Raw genomic sequence first — 7,295 nt, 5'->3', positions numbered from 1 at the left:
ACAAACCCCCTCTACTATCTTCAATCAATCATATTAAGTTGTGCGGTGGGAGGCGAACAAGTGGCTTCACCGTTCACGCTTGCATGGCAATAAGTTTATAGGCATACCAAACTTAGCCACCTAAACCGGTATTACGTATGCATCGCTTTCCTGAAAATGAGCTGGAATGTGTATTTAGCCTACCGCTACCATGATTACTGTTATTGCTAGATATGATTATTACCGTAAGTGTTAAAGTAATTGGAAAGCTCTTATATATTTTCTACCAGCATTATCAATGGAGCGCCGATGAATGCCGAAAATGAGCGTGGATGCGTGCCGCATGAATAATCCAACAGGCAGCCAACTCGTTCTGGGTTACCGTTGCGCAAGGACAGCTTGTTTACCCATTTATGCAAATGGTGCTTTGGTAAATAAATTTCTGCGTGCTGTTCGGTTGGTATTGCTAGAAGTTCATCCAGTATGGTAAGTGAGAAGTTTAAAGAAATATTATGATTTCATGAAAGCAGCTTAGCCACATATTGACGTGTAATCTAATTTTCAATGATTAATGCCATAGGCAAGGACGTTAGCTCTATGCAACCAGTGGTACAAACAAAGCAAATAAGTATGGTTTCAGGGCAAATAAATAAATAAAGATAAATATTTGAGTTGACAAAGAACGGAGCTCACCGCACTGTACCTTGATAAAACACATTTTATCTTTCAAGCTGTTATAACAATTATTTCTGTAATAAAAGTTCATAAAAATAGTTTGCTGTTTGTTTTTGTCATAAATGTTTTTTACAAAAATGCCTTTCATAATAACACATCATTGAGTATATAGTCATATGCATCTATACATCCAAATACATTTGCAAGTTCTTTCGGTACGTTTACTTTCTACCTTGAATTGCGTGCAGGTGCATTAAACTTTGATTTAAAAAAAATCAGTAAATCTGGACTATTTACAATATTACCACGAGTAAAAAATGTAATATTTTATTGAAATGTTCCTATTCAGAATTTCCTCTAGAGATACAAGTAAATAAAGTTAAGAAATGTCAATAATTACCGGCCATGTGAGTTTTTTTTATAGTTGTACGTATGCTTATTTATACAAAACGCGAGCATATATTATTTTTTTCTAAAAGCAACAAGCAGAGAGAATATTTTCAGAGAAAATATGACTGTATCACTACTAAATCTTTCTTTATATTATTAACGACAGCTTGCCCGTATTGTTTAATACAAATCCTTAATAATCATTGGAATAGACACCTGCAACATTAATACATTTTGGGGACGGGTTTTTCAAGTCGTGAAGGTGCTCTCGTGGGCGTCAGTTGGGATGTTTCAAAAGATTTCTTTGAACAATCTTTTGGGTGTCCTCAATTGTTCTGAGAGCCCCAGTACTTCCCCTTTAGTCCTTTTTTTCATATGTGAAAACAAAAACAAGTTAAAGAGAGAGAGACCTGGAAGTCTGAGGTGTAGGAAAGCTGTGGAACCCCACCGGGGTAAGTATAGGGCAGGTAATTGTACACGAGGAACGCAGTGTGACTTGTGCGTGTTGCCGTGATGCCATTTGCATTTTTGTCTTTTCAGAATTTCTAGCCCCTACTTGTCACCGTCTACTATCGGTGTTCACTGAATGTTCTTATGGTACGAATTCGCTATACACGATCCTCATGGCCTCGTAGAAGATCCCGAGCATTATCTTGGTCTTCGATTGGCTCATGGGAGTTCGGTCGTCCTTTAACGTCTTTTGATACTATTAAACTTTGTAGTAGGATAAACACTTATCCTCAAAAGCCATCCTAAAGCATTTAATACGTATCTGATGTAGTCTTGCCATGGCGAAAGCAACATTTAATTACGTAGTAATGTTCGATTGTACAGAGGCTTATGGAAAGTTCCATCCCAGCTGAGAGCTTAGAGCCGACTGAAAAAATGAGGTACATTATTTTAAAGAAACCCCTGGTATGTTTTTCAGTACAAATGATCATTGCATGTAGTGTTTCTTGTAATAGTAGCTTTTGCATTACTGCTAATGATGTGGATAGTTCTAAAAAAAGTATAAAAGTATTAAGAGTTAAAATAAAATTGATATTTATAATGAATGCAAACAATCATTTCAATCATTGTCTACATCAGGGGTCGGCACACCTTTCACGAATATGACCAGATAGTAGCAACAATTCTGAAGCTGCGGACCGGTCTAAGGACCGGCACTACAATCGAGGGTTTAGACATATGAAATAAGTAATATCGTAAGTACTTTGCTAATATAATATCGTATAAGCGTATTGGTTGTTCTAAAATGGAGTTTTTTTAAACTATGGTTGCAAATTGCCTGTAGCGCTTTTTTAAAGTTACATATTTCAAAATTGATGGGTTTTGAAGTTGTTGGGGCCAGCAGAAATATAGCGTGATTTTGACGTTTTCAAAACGTAATAATTCAAGTTCGGGAATGACATAATCAAATTCATCAACAGATGAGTGCTTATTCGTGCGAGTAAAAGTTCTTTCTTCTAGAAAATATCTGATTTTGAGCCGAGTAAATGCCATATGAGGGAGGTGTTGCTGTTTCTGTTTCAATCGAAGAAAACGGCAGCCGAAGCGTATCGAGAATTTGTGAATGTGTACGGAGATGCTGCTCTAAGCGAAACAAGGTGTCGGGAGTGGTTTCGGCGCTTTCGAAACGGTGATTCCTCTGGGAGGACGCTCAACGTGAAGGAGCGTTTAAGCCGAGCACTGGGTAAAAAATGGCCACAATACTCATCACGGCACGACAAAGTCGTCGTATCTTTCTACTGCATGACAACATTCGGCCACTTGTTGCGCCTAACGCAAAAATATTACCTCAATACCCTCAAATGAGATATGATCTACATCAAAATCAAATGATCTATCGCACCCGCCGTATTCCCCGGATCTAACACCATCGGATTTTCATCGATTCCAATCCATGGCACATGAATTGGTTGACCATCAGTTCTCGTCGTACGAACAGATCCAGAACTGGTTGGATACCTGGATTGAGCCAAAGGACGTAGCATTATTCCGAAAAGGAAACCGCGATTTACCCGAAAGGTGGAACAAAGTAATACAGAATAAAGGACAATAATAAAGAATAAAGGACAAATGATTAACTTGGTTTTTACAAGTAAAAATGCCACAAATATAAAGAGTTAATACATCACCTAATACATCAGTTTTGTGCTTGCCACAATTACTTCGCTGAAAATCCTTAGAATTCTGGCAGGAATTAAAAAACTTTACTGGACAGGTAGTCAAATATATAATATCGATGATGTATCGCAGATATGTCGTGGTGTCGAAATCTTGTGATTTTTGTGAGGTTTTGCAAACTTTCTAACGGGCGCGTAAAATCTTTTGGCAAGCCGGATCTAGCCCGCGAACCGCTTTGCCGATCCCTGGTCTACATCATTCCAATGCGTCATGAAGGTAGTATTGATTTGTGGGACGAAAAGTGGTTTGAAAGTGTATACAGAGACGCGAATTGAAATGGTGTTTGCTGGGGATGCACAGACAAAGCGAGTACTGGGGTATACCCCAAAAACTCGACAGTATCGCGTAGCTAGAACCTTTAACAAACTAGTTTTAAACAGCAATGTTGAAAATGAATAATTAATGATTCATACCAATGCTTGCTGTAATTAGTTCCAGTTGAAGAGATATTCAAAATCTATATTATTACAATGAGCTAGTGTTGTTTTCCATTAAAAGGTCGATAATTAATGCCCACCATCGAATCCAACTAAGAATACAATATTTAAAGAAAACAATATTTATTTTGAAAACATCAACATTTTATCATATTTCAATTTAATGATCTATTTGAATTTTTCAAATATTTTTCCAAACTACTTTTATAATACACCACTAATTCATATAGACTTTATGTGTTTTTTGGTATGTTATAAGCATCAATTATAAAATTAACATATTTTCCACAAATGCTTTGACGTTAAATAAATCATTTAGCATTTGCAGTTTATTACACTAAGCGATCTAATGGTAAGGTTGCTAATGCGTGTATCAACAATTACACTCGGACTTTAAATCGCGCTTAGGCCTCTGGGGATGGTTCAGTTTTCTGGAACGCCAAACTGATTTTGAGATACTTGTTATTTATTTGATGTAAGCGTAGTCAAGTTCTTTAACTATGTTTTGTTTAATGTATATTACACAATGAAAGTTAATGGTACTGACTATATGAAATATTGATATTAATATTAAAGGTGCTATTTCCGATCCAGATGTCATTCGACAATTAGTTTATCCAACAGGTATTTGTAAGTGAAATGTCCCAGGAATTTCCATCAAGCTCGATGAAAATTTTCCATCACCTAAAATATTTGAATCTTTTATTTGTGCAGCATTTTAATTTCATGTTTGTGTATGATTTTTCAAATTGTCTAACTTTGAATGAATGAAAAATGAGTTGTCTAACTTTAATCTGCACATTTGTAGGCAATAGTTCCTAATTACACTTAGGATCTAATACAGTTAACCTACGAGTTTCAAAGCTTCGTTCCCGTGTTTTAGTCGTTATACGAAAAACGTTATACGAAAAAAAAAAATCATGCTGGTGAATACTATAGCGTACAATGTGTACGAAAAGGGAAATAATCCATTTCACTCCAAATTAATGGCAATTTCAAGTGCTTTTATACTTTTTATCTAGCTGATAAACCTATGAAAATATATTTGTCTCATTTATTAGTGTTCGTTTTGTTATGAGTGTACTTTCGTGATGGTTTGATGGTTAGTTATTTGATATTGAAAGAAAGGGAGAAAAAACAAATGTCTTCCAGAAATTGAATATTGTAAGTGTATCTTTGTATCTTTTGCTAAATAAACTTTTTCCTTGTCATCAGTAACACTCCAATTTCAACGGGGAATTCGAGTTTCCGATCCTTTAGAAACTCTTCGATAGTAATGTTTTCTTCTCATGAAGCCCTATGGCCAACGTTTCAAATGCATTAACAATTGGCTTTGCAATGATATAGATCTGAGCGGCTTCTGTGTACTCCTCGTCAGACTGAAGTGTCTTAAATGTTTCGAATTCGGCACTAAAGCAAACAACGAACGATGAAAGCTAGCAATAGGCTCGTAATACGAGATTTTTTTCGTTGAAACAGGTATTTTCGTAGCTTTTAGAATTACGCGTTATGCGCGTTACGCGAAAATCTGCGTTACTCGTGACGGTGAATAGAAAATGAAAATTAGGATTTTATTTTTCTTAAACCCTTGTTAAGCAATGACACTTTACTCTCAATTTTATAGCCTTTTCGAGAAAAATAAATAAAATTATAAAATATAAAAGTACTGATAGACGGGTGGATTGTTTAGTCAACGATAACGTTCACATGTCAATATTTAACATAATTTAAAATATCGCAAATCACTAAAGTCACATACATAATCCATTTACATTTCCCATTTTGTAAGTTCCTAAACTGTTTGAATTAAATAGCAAATAATAATAAAATAATAGCAATTAATGCTATTATTTTAAATGTTCTTCTTCAGCTAACGCGAGTTAACAAAGGAATTTTTTTTGACACTCAAGTTTGAAATGATTAACAGCTTGGGTTGGCAACGTGAAATTTTATACACGCTTGTAAAAATGTTCCTTGTTTAGATAAGATTAGACATGTTAGGTTTAGTTTAACACCACCGAAAAGTTCGTTTGAGAACTATGCTTTAGTGAAAATCATATCCATGATCATTACTGATTTTTAATTTCAGCTAATGACCAATATTCATAACTAATGTTATGACCAATGTTTTAATTATATAGTCCTGTTGTTTTCATCTCCTCAAAATTAAGTTCTAACTGTAGTGCCTTTATTGAAATTTCTTCTGAAATATAAGATCATGGGCTATTCTCAATTATTATATCACCGAAACAAGATAATTTGCATTTTTTGGGACTTTTCATAATTAATTTTCGTGCTGTGTGTAACTAATCAGAAATCTGAACCATGAATTGGTTAAACAATACCATAGTATTCTAAACATTATTATTGAAGATTTACTGTGCTGGAGTGTGATGGATTAGAAAATTAAATTTATATACCTTATAATGCATGCAGTGTGCTTTTTAAACCACTGGATAAATTAACTTTTCAATATAATCACAATAGTCTTTTTTCGATTTCATCAATATCGTTATACAATAATACATCCAGTGGATACTAAATTTCATGATCGTGATCTGATCTATTCTGCACCAAAGGTCCTTCGTAACAATTCCTTCAATTAATTGCTGTTATTTAACTGTTTGATTGAATATTTTAGCGAACTCTACACATTTAAGTATGATAAAAGTTCCTTTTATTTTTCAACCGTTATTGGTTCACACGCGACTCTTCACTCTTTTCCTATCCCATTTTCTCAGAACTCTAGGTCTTTCCGACTTTTAAGTCATCTGTCATATATCAACATTATTTGGGGCATGTTATATCGTTTTGCTTAAAAATATCGTATTAAAAATAACTACTTTTTGTATTTGCAATGCTGCGTAGCTCATACGAAAAACTATTTGCATCATCAAAGCTTTACAGTTATGCGAAGCTTTCAAAAGCTTATATTTATTGGATTTGAAGTAACGATGAAAGCTTACAATATATCTTGTTCTGTTTCGTTTGGGAGCTTCCTATGCCTGAAGTTCTGCTGAGCTTTGCGAGTGCACACCAACCGATTCTACGGCATATTGCTAATGAAGTATGGAGATGCAACGGTACTGTGGATGAATGTTTCACCAATACAACACAGCACGTATGTTATAGCCGCATAGGAAACAACCCGCTGTCGACATTTTAGTACCGGAACTGAATGCCGGTTGATGATGCCGATTATGTCCACGATAACCGACCGTTACCCTGCGGTTGAACTGCTTTCTGCCTGGTGGAGCATAAATCGTCTGCTGTCCGAGTACAACTCAACTTGCAGGCGTAACATCCCCATATAGTCCGGAAATATCTACCCGATACGTTGCGGTCTGGCCAGGTATGTGCATGGGTCCGTGCTAGTCGCACTGCGAGATACTACTTCTGTGGCTTGATGATGGTAACACCGATCCTGGATCGAAGTCGACTACTGGGGGTATCCGCAAATCGTTCCGGCCTACTGCTGTCTTTTTTGGGCCCTCCTGAATCTGGAATTGTCGTATTGATGAACATTTTCGTTGCTTCCAACTTCAGGGAATGTTTGAGTTGTTCGGGTGGATAAAATGTGGCACTGGAGAACCACACTGTTAGGCAACGATATTTACGACGTTGCAG

Source organism: Anopheles marshallii, chromosome X, assembly GCF_943734725.1.
Source record: "Anopheles marshallii chromosome X, idAnoMarsDA_429_01, whole genome shotgun sequence".
Taxonomy (NCBI): Eukaryota; Metazoa; Arthropoda; class Insecta; order Diptera; family Culicidae; genus Anopheles; species Anopheles marshallii.
The sequence above is the reverse complement of the archived record's forward strand: the minus strand, read 5'-3'. Positions refer to the sequence as shown.